The 15,546-nt window shown below is 44.4% G+C and overlaps 1 protein-coding gene across 3 annotated transcripts in view; it reads left to right on the top strand.

The window, feature by feature from the left end:
• The window catches only part of lrmda (leucine rich melanocyte differentiation associated), a 1,080,961-nt gene that overhangs the window by 594,447 nt on the left and 470,968 nt on the right, over positions 1 to 15,546 (top strand). The gene's annotated exons all lie outside the window — the stretch shown is intronic.

Raw genomic sequence — 15,546 nt, 5'->3', positions numbered from 1 at the left:
CCACACATGTCATCCCAAGCCTGGATATTGTCCAAGTATTGTTGCATTTGATCATGTACTGCTTCAGTATCTGAGGATTCATGAATGGTGCCGAACATTGTGTATCCCCACTTCTGATTTTGCGATGGAAGGAAGGTCATGGATGAAGCAGCTGAAGGTGGTTGGGCTCAGGCACTCCCTTGTGATACTCCTGCAGAGATGTCCTGGAGCTGCGATGATTGACCCCCAACAATCACAGCCATTTTCCTTTGTGCTTGGTATGACTCCAACCAGTGGAGAGCTTTCCGCTCCCCCATTTTCCATTGACTCCAGTTTTGCCAGGGCTCCTGATTACAAACCTTACATCATATACCGATAAACCTAATTTCAGGTGGCCATTGTTTTGATACTGACCTGTTTACAGATGGTTCTACTGGAGGATTAATCTTTGTCAATTTTTCTGCTGTTGCTGCTTTGGCTATGGAAGTCTAGATCAGGATAGATGCAGGAAGGATGTTCCCGATTGTGGGTGTGTCTGGATCCAGGGGGCACAGACTGAAGATATGGGGTAGACCATTTAGGACAGAGATGAGGAGAAATTTCTTTATCCAGAGAGTGGTGAGTCTGTGGAATTTGTTATCACGGGAAGTAGTTGAGTCCAAAACATTGTATGGTTTCAAGAAGCAGTTAAATACAGCACTTAGAGTGAAGGGGATCAAAGGATAGGGGGAAAGCTGGATTAGGCTATTGAGTTGGATGATCAGAATGAATGGTGGAGCAGGCTTGAAGGTAATCTGATCTGTTCTGAGGAATGTGTTGAAGGTGACTTGAAACATATTACTTGCAACTCATGACTTTGAGTCAGAGATGTTAAATTTGAGCAGGTGATCTAAATTGGCACTTTCGTGTGGTATGGAGATGATGCTTTATTTTGGAGATGCCACCTTTCAGATCCAACGTGTTTGCCTCCTTGGGTAGATGTAAAATAAATTTCATAATACTATTTTAAGATGATTCGGGAAGTTTCCTCTTTGTCACGGCCAACATTACTCATTCAACCAAATTTTAAACAAATAATTTAGTTATTAATTTCCGAAAGTTGTTAAATGAATGCAAGGTTTCTCTTATAGAAATAACAAGCATCAAGTTGCTAATCCTAGAGGTAAGTACAATTACAAGTTTAGCAACATAATAAAGACAAGCTCACATTTCAAATGTTTGATGTAATTTAGTGTACCTTCACTAATTTTCTTTCATGATTGCATTGATAGTTATTGTAATATCCTGCACTGAACCTATGGGGTGGGAATGCTCATCTTACCCATGCTGCTTGCGGAGTATGAGCTCCCTTGCTAGGGGTAGAGTGTCTCAATTAACCCATGTACATAAGGTCGGCCAGTAAGGCACCGACGTCAACTGGAACCCGGTAGATTGTACATATTCTTTGTGTAAATACAAATTTGTTTCTTATTTTACTTGGTGTGGAATTGTGGTGAGCATTTCTTGTCCATCCCTTATTACCCTTGAGAAGGTGGTAGTGGTAAGCTGCCTACCTGAACCGCTGCAGTCGTATGGTGTAGGTTCATGACAGTGTTGTTTGGAAAGACATTCCATGATTCTGAACCAGCGACAGTGAAGGAAGATGATGGGATAGTTGAAGGAAGGGGGAAGCACGGTGGCGCAGTGGTTAGTATTGTTGTGTCACGGCACCGAGGACCCGGGTTCAATCCCGGTCCTGGGTCACTGTCCGTGTGGAGTTTGCACATTCTCCCCTGTCTGCATGGGTATCACCCCGCACAGCCCAAAACGATGTGCAGGATAGGTGAAAAAAAGCAAAGGGTCATCTGGACCCGTAGCTAACGTTTCAGGTCCAGATGACCCTTTGCTTTTTTTCACCTATCTTGCACGTCGTTTTGGGTTCTGCGGGGTGATACCCATGCAGACAGAGGAGAATGTGCAAACTCCACATGGACAGTGACCCAGGACCAGGATTGAACCCGGGTCCTCGGTGCCGTGACACAACAATACTAACCACTGCGCCTCCGTGCTTACCCCTTCCTTCAACTGTTTTCTCTTTTCTCTCCCTACAGATGCTGCCAGACCTACTGAGATTTTCCAGCATTTTCTCTTTGTTTGCAGGATAGGTGAATTGGTCACAATAAATTGTCCCTCAATTGGAAAAAATTAATTGGGTACTCTAAATTTATTTTTTTAAAAAGGATAATTGGAGGAGAAAGTCCATGTGGAGTTGTTCCCACATGACTGCTACCCTTGTCCCTCTAGATGGTAGTGATTGTGGGTTTGGAAGGTGTTGTTGTTAGAAGGCTTGGTATGGGGAGCTCTGCCGCCTACCGCGCTGAGAATACATGTTCAGGGCTGCATTGTGGCACAGTGGTTAGCATTGCTGCCTCACGGCGCCGAGGTCCCAGGTTCGATCCTGGCTCTGGATCACTGTCTGTGTGGAGTTTGCACATTCTCACCACGTTGGCGTGGGTTTCACCCCCACAACCCAAAGATGTGCAGCATAGGTTAATTGGCCACGTTAAAATTGCCCCTTAATTGGGAAAAAAAGAATTAGGTACTCTAAATTTATAAAGAAAAAAAGAGAACGCATGTTCGATCCCGGCCCTGGGCCACTGTCTGTGTGGCATTTGCATATTATCCCTGTGTCTGCATGGGTTTCACCCCCACAATCCAAAGATGTGCAGGGTAGATGGATTGGCAACGCCAAAATTGCCCTTAATTGGAAAAAATTATTAGGTAATCTAAATTTTTTTTTAAAAAAGAAGGCATGGTGAGATCCTGCAGTGCTCCTTCAGATGGTATACACTGCTGCTGCTGTGCATTGGTGGTGAATGTTTGTGAATAGAGTGCCCATCAAGCAGGGTGCTTTGTCCTGAATCATGTTGAGCTTCTTGGAGCTGCACTAATTCAGGCAAGTGGACGGTATTTCATTACACTCTTGATGTGTGCATTGCAGATGTGGCAGTGGTGTAGTGGTATTGTTGCTGGACTAGTAATCCAGAGTCCCAGGGTAATGCTCTGGGGACCTGGGTTCAAATCCCACTATGGCAGATGGTGGAATTTGAATTCAATAAAAAAAATTTGAAAACCATTAAACCATTGTCGATTGTTACCAAAAAAAACCATCTGGTTCACTAATGTCTTTCAGGGAAGGAAATCTGTTATCTGTAACTGTTAAATGACCATCAGGGATGGGCAATGAATGCTGGACCCAACCAGTGGCATCCACTTCCCATGAACGAATAAAGAAAAAAAAAAGATGTGGACATCTTTTGGGGAGTCGGGAGGCTAATTACTCACCACAGGATTCCTAGCCTCTTGCCGCCACAGTATTTATATGGCCAGTTCAGTCTCTGGTCAGTGGTAACCTGCAGGATGTGATTTATTTGCCTGCTGATATTATTCACGTTGTCATGAATAATGGTCACTTTGATGAGGTACCACCTGATGTCTGATATAACTGTATCATAACTGAATGCCATAGGAGAGGAAGTGAGAGGAAGACATTTTTTTAACAGAACAACATTACCTTAATAATGTGGAAAATATGTGCAACAAAAGAAATTGGCTCATATTTTGCAGTAGGAACGATGGTGAAATTGACAGTGTCTGTTGCCTTTATTCCATGAAAATGACAACTTCTGACATCCATGCACAAGGTTAAAAGTGGAAATCTAGAAGTTTCTGTTAGTGATTTCCTCACCCCTCCGCCGAGTGAGGTATTGATATCCTTGCAGATGAAAATCAATTAGAAATCACTAAATTTGTGTGATCTTACACTTTTTAAACTATTATTCTCACTGTTAGAAAAAAAACCTAAAACGGTTATGCTTCTTTGAATAAGGTGTTTATCCGGATTATGTACTAGAATTGGCCACGCTAAAATTGCCCCTTAATTGGAAAAATAATTGAGTACTCTAAATTTATTTTTAAAAAAGAAAAAAAAAAGTTATTAAAAGCCACCCCACACAAAATCCAGGACATTATTTGTCAAATGAACAAAGAAAAGCTCTAGAACAGAAGAAAAATTTCATAAGAATTATTTGTTTTTTTTGAGGAATAGAATCACTTTCAGATGATCAGGAAATCCTGCTCTTTTACTTCCTGTAAAAGGCAGGAAATTATGTTTCTTCTCTGATACTTAAAAATGTTTATTCAAGAATAAAGAGTGACAGGATTGGCTATTAGAGTAGCTACTGTTTAGAACTATCAATTGAGAATTAAAAATATAAAGAGTGGCATATAGATTCTACTTGACTGGATGAGATCCTTGATTCTCCTTAATGATGTAGATTCTGCTATAAATTATTGTACATTGCTATCAACTGCTCTTGCAGGTTGCATAGATTTGCACTGTAAAAGCTTGCCACTGTAGGGTGCTAATCTCTGTGAGAAGTCCAAGGATTGAGGTTAGTTTTGATTTTTTTTGAATGAAACAGCACATGCAAATGCTGCAATGCACCCAGCTGCATTGGAAATTACTAAAGGGCTGGACGGTAGCAAGCCATAGAAATTGGTCATCAGCATAAATAATGAGCGAATGAACTGATAAAATGCAAACTTGCTAACCATCATAAATCAAATGAAATCCACTTTCTCTGGAAGTCACTGAAATTAGACATCCATGCTCCTATTAATTATGTTGCCTTCTGAAAACGACAGTGTTATAAATCAGCCTTGAAAGGCACTTCACTTAGCAAGCTGAAGGAGTGAGGCTGCTCACAAATTACTTTGTATATGCACTTAATTGTTTCTTAAATAATCCACCTTTGTAAGCTGCTTTATAACCTAAAGCTTACTAAAATGTTGCATTGCATCAGTCGTGTATCCACCACAAATAAATTTAATGGTTCAAACAATATTATTATTTTTACTGGATCACTAAGGGCTGACTGCTTTGCCTTCAAAAATAATGGCTTTTGAAGGTGGCTGAATGACAAATTATTTTGTGTTTTCTCGAGGCTTTATATGCACTGTTGAAATGGCAATGGTCATAATTTTAAAATGTTAGCTGCTTCTTCACTGTTTTCAGCTTATAATCATAGGGTATTGATGATTACCTCAAACAGATCCTTACCAAAAGGTGAACCAGATAAATTAATTTTATTTCTGTAATGATAGGTGTCTCTGTGCTATCATGCTTTTGGAAAAATTAGTGTCAGACTTGCATGTAATTTACATAATTCTGTGCTGGGTGTGCTCAGAAAGGTATTGAAAGCTAGTTAAGTGGCAAAAATGTGCCAATGGGCTTGAACTCAATGCCCATATTTCCAAGGAATATTAATTTTGTTTAATTCTATCTTGCAAATTGCACTGCTCTCTCCTCAGATAACAACAAATCCTGGCAGTTCTGGGGCATGTTGTTAATTGGGGGGCAATTCTCCAATATTGGGCCCAAGGGTTTGCGCTGTCGCGAACGCCGTAGCGTTTCATGATGGCGCGAACCGGGCCCGGTAACGTATGATTCTGGCCCCCACAGGGGGCCAGCACGGCGCTGGAGCAGGTCAAGCTGCTCCAGCCTCCTGCGCCGCGCCAACCTGCGCATGCGCAGTTGGGCCATGCCAATCTGCACATGCGCGGGGGACTTCCTTTGTGCGCCGGCCCCGACCAACATGGTGTCGGTATTCAGGGGCCAGCCGCGCCAGGAAGTAGGCCCGGGGGAGAGGGAGGCCGGCCCGCTGATCTATGGGCCCCGATCGTAGGTCAGACACCAAACGCGCCAGCGCAAATGGTGCCGATTCTCCGCACCTCAAAGAATCGCGCGCCGGCGTTGGTGTGTCGTGGCGCGGTCGCGCCGATTCTCGGCCCGGCTCGGAGAATCACCCCCATTATTATTTGCTGCAGAGCGAAGTGGCAGTGATTACTGAGGCACCTGGCCTGGTGCAGCATGATATGAAATCCCAAAACAAATTGATCATGTTGGCAAGACTTACTGAATTGTACAACTTTCCATTAAAAAATCCCCAGAGGCTGTTAAAATATTAGTTTCTGACCAGTGACAAATTGTTTAATTGTAATGTATTCAGACCTGATCATTCTATCTGCGAGCAAAATTATTTTTACAATATATGAGCATTGGTTATGGTAGCCGAATACAGATTGAGCACCTTTTATTCGAAATTCTGAAATTCAAAAAGCTCTGAAATCCGCACTTTATTTCAAGCGCCAACGAGACGCCAAGAGTATAAAATTACACAAAGCTCTGGGAAAGCTCTGGGTTGATACACAGGTCCCAACGCACCACAAATGGTTAAAAGTCCTACGTGGGGCTGTTTTGGCACCAAAACATCAGTTTGTTTTCAGCAGTTATCATGACCAGGTGTTAGTGCATTACTCACTATGGAACACGGCCAAAAAAGTGGGCATAGACGTCATGGTGCAAATGTGTTCCAGATTTATTGAAGGACTAGAACAGCGTGCATTCATAAGAAATAATGTCAGTTTATAAAATCAAAGAGACTGCTACGACAGAAATCATTGTTGATGATGCAGATATTCCAAAATTTGAAAAATTCTGGAATCCGAGACACTTTTGGCCCCAAGCATTTCAAATAAGGGACGCTTAACCTCTAATACTAGACCGGCAACCTAAGGCAACATATTTAAATTTCACCATGTCAAGTTGTGAAATTGACAGGGCAGCATGGTGTCCTGCAGTGGGTTAGCCCAGCTGCCTCAAGGCGCCGAGGTCCCAGATTCGATCCCGGCTCTGGGTCACTGTCCGTGTGGAATTTGCACATTCTCCCCGTGTTTGCGTGGGTTTTGTCCCCACAACCTAAAGATGTGCAGGCTATGTGGATTGGCCATGCTAAATTATCCCTTAATTGGAAAAAATGAATTGGGTACTCTAAATTTATAGAAAAAAGAAGTTGTGAAATTGAATTCAATAAATTTTATAATTTCTGCATGACACCAAAAAACTGACAATAAAAGCTTCCAGATTGTCCAAAAAACTTAACTGGTTCACCCATGTCCTTCAGGAAAGAAAATCTGCCAACCCTACCAAATCTGTCAGTCTGATATTACCCTTGGGACTGATAGCGACTGGCAATAAATGTTGCCTTGAAGCAGTCCAAATCCAAATACAGCAAGATATCCAATAATATCCAAACTTGGGCTGACAAATGGCAAGTAACACTGGCGACACACAATGACCATCCCAAACAAGAGAGAATCTAAACAGCCCCCTTGACATTTAATGGCATTAACATCGCTGAATCCCCACTATCAATATCCAGCAGGGTAAGCAGCGACCAGAAACTGAGCTGGACAAACCATATAAATACTGTGGCTCCAAGAGCAGGTCAGAGGCAAGGAATACTGTGGTGAGTAGTTTGCCGTCTGACTCCCCAAAACGTGTCTACAAGGCACAAGATGCACTGCAGGAACACGCTAAGGCAGCTTGGAAGTACCTTCCAAACCCACGGCAACAACCACCTAGAACAGTGTTTTTCAAACTTTTTTTTTCTGGGGACTCATTTTTACCAATTGGCCGACATTTGCACTCACGCCGGCTGACATTCATGATCCAGCCTTTTCTTTTACCTTTAATGTGAGAGGTGAGCCTGCTTGGTCCTCACACTCTCACTTCAATCAGGTTCACAACAGGAGAAGGCTATGCGCGTATTTGGTGCAATATTCAGCCAGTTCCTTTGTGCCATCTTCACCTTTGTGAGGACGAAAAATCCAACCTTGCACATGTAGGTCGTTGTGAAGGGCAAAAGCAACAAAATGCTTGTTTTACTCGGCTCTGGATACTCCTCAGAGACGTTACTCCACAATGTTGACAGCCTCATTGACTGGTGCCGTGTTTTTAATATGCTGTCATAGCTGAGGCGCAGAAGTTCAGTTTCATCATTTGGAGTCAGCTGCAAGTTCTGGGGTCTCAAACTCAAAGCGATTTTTCACTCACCTCTTCTCTCTCAATATCATAAATCTCTCCTCTGGAAAGTAGCGACCAAAATTGTTGATCAGTGCAGCCAGATGCAACTGAATAAGGCTTGCCAGTCCATTTACAGTTTCCTTTTTTTAAAATTTAGAGTACCCAATTCCTTTTTTCCAATTAGGGGGCAATTTAGCGTGCCCAATCCACCTACCCTGCACATCTTTGGATTGTGGGGGCGAAACCCACGTAACACGGGGAGAATGTGCAAACTTCACACGGGCAGTGACCCAGAGCCGGGATCGAACCTCGGACCTCTGCGCCGTGAGCCGCAATGCTAACCATTGCACCACTGTGCTGCTCTTTCAGCCCACAGTTTCCTTACTAATGCTGTTTTCTTCGATGTGTTGTAGCAGTGTGGGGAACATGTCGTAATTTTGGCTTTGCACTCGCTATTGCCAAACTTTCACTAACTTTTGGAAAACTTAGATTTCTTTACAGTGCCAAAAGCAATCATCCTTCCCTTGTAATTTGAGGTTGAGTTAATTTAGAATTGAAAAGTTGTCTGCAAGATAAGATGTAGTTAGCATAAGCAAATGAATCAGCCAGAATTTCATCAGCAAACGAATCAGCCATAGAGGACAATTTCTCGAGAAAGTGTGGATTTCTTTTCTCAGTTCATAAAGTCCGAGTAGCAACCGACCCCTTGACAGCCAAAGTACTTTTGTGTGGAACAATTAATGTGTGCGCTCAGCCCCCATATCGGAATACAGAGTTTCAAAACGTCTGGTATTGAATGCACTGCGTTTAATGAAATTCACAACTTTCACAATTCCTTTCAACACCACTTCAAGATTGGATGGAATTCCTTTTGTTGCCAGTGCCTCACGGTGAATAAAACAATGATTCCAAATAATGTCCTGATCAGCTGCCTCCTTAATCCTTACTATAACTCCGCTGTTTTTTCCCAGTCCTGTTGGCTTTTCCATCGCTTGTGATTCCTCAGCAATGTACCCAGTCAAGCTTTCCAACCACAAAAATATTTAATGCATCAAAAATCTCTGCGCCAGTCATGTGGGTTGGTAAAGCTTTAAACTTTCATTTGCCAGCATGTCCCTGCATATAACACACATAGGCATTGCATCCTGATTTGGATTGGCACAATTAATTAATCCATATTACAAAATCGTCTTTATACTGCTTTGTGCTAAGATTTCAGCATCTTAATGGGCTGTTCAGCAGAGGCCCTGGAGCTCAAGCTACCAGTGCTTTGTCCTGCTGTGAATTCTCCTGACCAGCTCACACCACCGCTGCTTTGTCCTGCTGTGGATTCTCCTGAGCCACTCTCCAGCAGTTTTAGTTGTGAGATCCTGGCCTGTTTGTGTCTCTGGCCCTTGCTTCCTTATTACAAAATGATCCATTTAAAATTTTACTTGTTTGCTGCTGACAAAATGGAGGAATCACAATCGCATCCAAAACACGTGACGTCAGCTTTCGGGGCGCATGCCTGCTCTATGCCATGCTTCAAGCAAGAAGGTTACATTTTTTTAAAATATAAATTTAGAGTACCCAATTATTTTTTCCAATTAAGGGGCAATTTAGAGTGGCCAATCTACCTATCCTGCACATCTTTGGGTTGTGGGGGTGAAACCCACACAGACACGGGGAGAATGTGCAAACTCCACACAGACAGTGACCCAGGGCCGGGATTCGAGCCCAGGTCCTCAGCGCCGTAGGCAGCAATGCTAACCACTGCGCCACCGTGCTGCCCACAAGAAGGTTACATTGAATTTTTAGAAAAATCTTCTCCTGGGTCAGCATGCTGACATCAGTAGAAGGCAGCACCTCTCGCTGGGCTCCGCACAAATCAACGGACACACTGCTCTGCGTCAGCATTATTTTAGCTGGTCTCCACTGTAATTTTTAATGCCGCTAGCAACCAACATTGTTAAAAGCCGACTGCTGCGGCTGTTGCGTGTGAATTCCCGCAATTGGGAACGCCGCGATGGATGGCTCTGCGACCCATCCGAGGGTCGCGACCCCCACTTTGAAAATGCCTGGCCTGGAAGGATAAGGGCAGCAGACACATGGACACACCACCATCTGAAAGCTCCCCTCAAAACCATTCACCATCCTGACTTGGAAATATATTGCCATTCCTTCACTGTCGCTGGGTCAAAATCCTGGAACTCTCTCCCTAACAGCACTGTGGATGTATCTACATGACAGGGACTGTGGCGGTTCAAGAAGGCAGCTCACCACCACCTTCTCAAGGGTAAATAGGAATGGGCAATCTTTGCTGGCCTTGCCAGTGCAGCAAACATCACTTGAATGAATGGGAAAAAAAACATCTGTGAAACATAGACAACCTGACCCCAAACATAACTCTGATTTAAAAAATATCAGATGGGGTTCGTGAGAGGGAGGCAGCTCTTTTCAAACGTTAGAAGGGCATTGAACGTCGTTATGGCACCGGCAGAGGGGAAGGAAACAGAGGTGGTTGTGGCATTGGACGTTGAGAAGGCGTTTGACCGGGTAGAATGGGGGTACTTGATGGCAGTTCTGGAGCGGTTTGGGATTGGACCATGATTTGTGAACTGGTTAAAGCTACTATATAAGGAGCCGAGGGCGAGTGTCCACACAAACAACATCAGCTCGAGATACTTTTCTCTCCACCGTGGGACTAGGCAGGGATGTCCTAAGTCCCACCTGCTGTTTGCACTCGCGATTGAGCCGTTGGCCATTGCATTAAAAAGTTTGGGGTATGGAAAGGAATAATGCAGGGTGGAGGGGGGGGGGGGGGGGGAATAGAGCATAGGGTGTCCTTATATGCCGATGACTTTGCTGTTATATATGTCGGATACGAGTGTGTCGATCGAGAGAATATTGGAGCTGCGTCGAGTGTTTGTGACTTTCTCGGGGTACAAACTAAATCTAGACAAGACGGAGTATTTTGTGGTCTCTTGGCAGGGGTGGGGGGGACTGCCATTCCATAGGGCAGGGACTCACTTTCGGTACCTGGGGGTGCAGGTTCCCCGGGAGTGTGGGGAGGCTCCGCAGGTACAACATTTCTAATTTGATGGGGAGAGTGAAAGCTGATCTGGCAAGTTGGGATGGTCTCCCTCTGTCACTGGCGGGTCGGGTACAGGCGATTAAAATGAACGTGTTGCCGCAATTTCTGTTTATTTTTCAATGCCTGTCGATTTTCCTATCAAAGGCTTTTTTCAGAGAGATTGAGGGAAGAATTACATCGTTCATATGGGGAGGGAAGGTGGCCAGAGTGAGAAAGGTGCTGCTGCAGAGGGGAAGGCAGGCAGGGGGTTTGGGTCTTCTGAACCTGATGTATTACTACTGGGCGGCAAATGTGGAGAAGGTGCGGAGCTGGGTCAGAGGGGTTATAGAACATACAGTGCAGAAGGAGGCCATTTGGCCCATCGAGTCTGCACCGACCCACTTAAGCTCTCACTTCCACCCTATTCCCGTAACCCTTCCAAACCTTTTTGGTCACTAAGGACAATTTATCATGGCCAGTGGGAGGAAACCGGAGCACCTGGAGGAAACCCATGCAGACACAGGGAGAATATGCAGACTCCGCACAGACAGTGACCCAGCAGGGAATCGAACCTGGGACCCTGGCGGTGTGAAGCCACAGTGCTATCCGCTTGTGCTACCGTGCTGCCCATGGTTGATTCCCAGTGGGTCAGAATGGAGGAGAGTTTGTGCAGGGGGTCAGGATTGAAAGCACTAGAAACAGTGCCGCTCTCGATAGCTCCGGGGAAATACTCAGGGAGTCCAGTAATAATAGCTTCATTGAGAATTTGGAGGCAGTTTCGCCAACACTTCAGGTTGGGGCAGAGTCGAGGGAAATGCGGATTCAGGGGAATCACAGATTTGAGCCAGGGAAGGTGGGATGGAAATTTTCAGAAATGGAAAGAGAAGGGGATTAAGACATTAAATGATTTGTTTCTTAGGGGTCGGTTTGCAGGTCTAAAGGAGCTGGAAGCAAAGTATGGGCTGGAGCAGGGGGAAATGTTTAGATACATGAAGGTTCGAGATTTTCCCAGAAAGGAGATACAGGGCTTCCCGTAGAGCCGGCCTCCACATTGCTGGAGGAGGTGCTGACAACAGGGGGACTGGAGAAGGGGGTCGTGTCAGCGGTCTACGGGGCTATTTTGGAAGAGGAGAAGGCACCACAGGAAGGGATCAAAGCATAGTAGGAGGAAGAGTTGGGAGAGGATATGCAGAAGGGGTTCTGGTGTGAGGTGCTCCGGAGAGTGAATGCCTCCACCTCGTGCGTGAGTTTGGGGCTGATACAGCTGAAGGTGATATACAGAGAACACCTCGTGAAGGCGAGGATGAGCTGATTCTTTGAAGGAGTAGAGATGTGTGTGAACGTTGCGGGCGGGGGCCCCAGGAATCACTTTCATATGTTTTGGTCCTGTCCAAAGCTGCAGGATTACTGGAAGGAGGTTTTTAGGGTAATTTGTAAAATAGTGGACGGGAAACTGGACTCGGGGCCCCCAGGAGGCCATATTCGGGATGTCGGACCAGCCAGGGTTGGAAACGGATGCGGAGGCAGATGTTGTAGCCTTCACCTCGTTGATCGCCTGAAGGCAGATTCTGATGGGTTGGAGAGCAACCTCCCCACCCTGTGCCCTGGCGTGGCAGGGGAGACCAGTTGGAATTCTTGACTCTTCAGAAGGTTAAGTTTGAACTGAGGGGAAGGATGGAGGGGTTCGACAATTCATGAGCGTTATTCACCATGCACTTTCAAGAACTGGATAACATCGAACATTCGTTGGGGGAGGTTGGGGGGGAGGGGGGGGCGGTGTGTGTTGATGGTTACTATGGGTGATTTCTGCTTCCTTTTTGTCATTTGTTTATGTGAACATGCGGGTTAATGTTTGGGGTTTGGTGGGTTGAGGGGATCATTGTTGGTGGGTGTAAATTTGGGAGAAAATGTGAAAAAGGAGGAGAATAAAGGACGGTTACGGGTATAGGGTATAGAGAATAAAGGAGGGTTACGGGTATAGGGTGGATACGTGGGTTTGAGTAGGGTGATCATTGCTCGGCACAACATCGAGGGCCGAAGGGCCTGTTCTGTGCTGTACTGTTCTATGTTCTATGTTCTATTTGTGGTCACAGAATTGGAATTGGTAAAGAAATCTCATTGGTACGATAGGTACTCTTCTAAGGTTGCTTTGAGCCACATTGTTTCAATAGAGTAGAATAAACTTCCCAGAAGCATGATAAAACAAAGTATGACAATGATCCACATAAAGAAATATTAGATCAGATGACCAAAAGCTTGGTCAGAGGTATAGGAAAGGGCAGCACGGTGGCCTAGTGGTTAGCACAACCGCCTCACGGCGCTGAGGTCCCAGGTTCGATCCCGGCTCTGGGTCACTGTCCGTGTGGAGTTTGCACATTCTTCCCGTGTCTGCATGGGTTTCCCCCCCACAACCCAAAAATGTGCAGAGTAGGTGGATTGGCCATGCTAAAAAAACCCTTAATTGGAAAAAAATAATTGGGTAATCTAAATTTATTTTTTTTAAAAAAGAGGTATAGGAAGCTTTCAAAACTCACAGGTTAGACAACTGAAAGCATGACCATCAATGATGGAGCAATTTAAATTCAGTACGCTCAAGAGGCCAGAATTAGAGGAGTACAGAAAGCGCTGAGTGTTTTGGGGCTGGAGAAGATTACCGAGGTAGGGCATTAAATAAATTGTATGCATGCTCCAGCACTAAACTGATCATCACATTTTGTGTCAAAACATTAATTTTCTTCATCGTGAAACCGAATTGCAAATAAAAATGTATGTTAATAGCCCAGAGGCTTTATGAGTATATAATTATGAAACCAATGACCGTATATATAAAACTTTTCAAGAATACACAGAAAACTTAATATATGTTAACTTTGCTATAAGCATCACTTACCATGAAATTGAGGTTTTCCAGACTGTTTAACCTTAACACTAGAGTAGTCATTAAAATTAATTCAATGCTTACTTTATGCAAAGATGGTTGTAAACCAACTAATTTCACGAAGTCCTGATAGTTTGCTGCTTTGTCAGCTATTGCAATGTAAAATGAATCGAAATAGCAAGTGTAAAAAGGTACCCTATAAAACTGGAAAGCTGATAAGTTTTGTTAAGCGGCAGGAGATGTGTCCTTGTACTGACATTCAGTACTGACATTTGTTTCCCTTCAAATAATATGCTGTACATCTTAGAGAGTGATGGTGGGGTTTTTGTGACATTGCATCTTAACCAAGGTTACTGGCTCCAGGACAGACAGTCTCTCTCATACTGTCAATAACCATCTACTTGTCTGAGTAATGGCTACTTTCTAGGAGGAATTACTGCCTCTCAATTCACACCAGAGTGTTTTTATTTCCAAAACCATCTATTCCCACCCTTTTAAATGTTTTATGATAAATAACATGCTGCTCACAAGTACAATTGTTACTAAAGTGGTGCATTATATGCATGTCTTTTGAATCCAATAGTTTAAAAATTAATTGGATTAAATTTAATGCATTGTCTACAAATGCTAATGTGGTCAGATAATCCATGTTTAAGATTTGCATGATAATCGCTTATTGTCACAAGTAGGCTTCAATGAAGTTACTGTGAAAAGCCCCTAGTTGCCACATTCCGGCGCCTGTTCGGGGAGGCTGGTATGGGAATTGAACCCACGCTGCTGCCTTGTTCTGCATTACAAGCCAGCTGTTTAGCCCACTGTGCCAAACCAGCCCCTATTGAGATTTGAAATTGCTGTCTTCTTTTTCAGAACAATGATTGATTGATTGATTTGTTTTATTGTCACATTTACCGAAATACAGTGAAAAGTATTTTTCTGCAGCTGAGGAACGTACACAGTACGTACGTAGTAGACACAAGAATAATCAACAGGGAACATTGACAAATGGTACATCGACAAAACAGTGATTGGTTACAGTGCAGAACAAGGGGCCAAACAAAGCAAATACATGAGCAAGAGCAGCATAGGGTGTCGTGAATAGTGTTCTTGCAGAGAACAGATCAGTCCGATGGGGAGTTGTTGAGGAGCCTTGTAGCTATGGAGAAGAAACTGTTCCTATGTCTGGATGTGCGAGTCATCAGACTTCTGTACCTTCTGCCTGATGGAAGGGTCTCGAAGAAGGCATTGCCTGGGTGGGAGGGGTCTCTGATAATGCTGTCTGCCTTCTTGAGGCAGCGAGAGGTGTATACACAATCAATGTTTGTGTGAGGCGTTGGGCTGAGTTCACCACAGTCTGCAGTTTCATAGAATTATCATAGAATTTACAGTGCAGAAGGAGGCCATTCGGCCCATCGAGTCTGCACCGGCCCTTGGAAAGAGCACCCTACCCAAGGTCAACACCTCCACCCTATCCCCATAACCCAGTAACCCCACCCAACACTAAGGGCAATTTTGGACACTAAGGGCAATTTATCATGGCCAATCCACCTAACCTGCACATCTTTGGACTGTGAGAGGAAACCGGAGCACCCGCAGGAAACCCACACACACACGGGGAGGATGTGCAGACTCCGCACAGACAGTGACCCAAGCCGGAATCGAACCTGGGACCCTGGAGCTGTGAAGCCATTGTGCTATCCACAATGCTACCGTGCTGCCGAGCAGTTGCCAAAC

The sequence above is a fragment of the Scyliorhinus canicula genome, chromosome 22 (assembly GCF_902713615.1).
Source record: "Scyliorhinus canicula chromosome 22, sScyCan1.1, whole genome shotgun sequence".
NCBI classification, from domain to species: domain Eukaryota; kingdom Metazoa; phylum Chordata; class Chondrichthyes; order Carcharhiniformes; family Scyliorhinidae; genus Scyliorhinus; species Scyliorhinus canicula.
The sequence above is the reverse complement of the archived record's forward strand: the minus strand, read 5'-3'. Positions and strand labels throughout refer to the sequence as shown.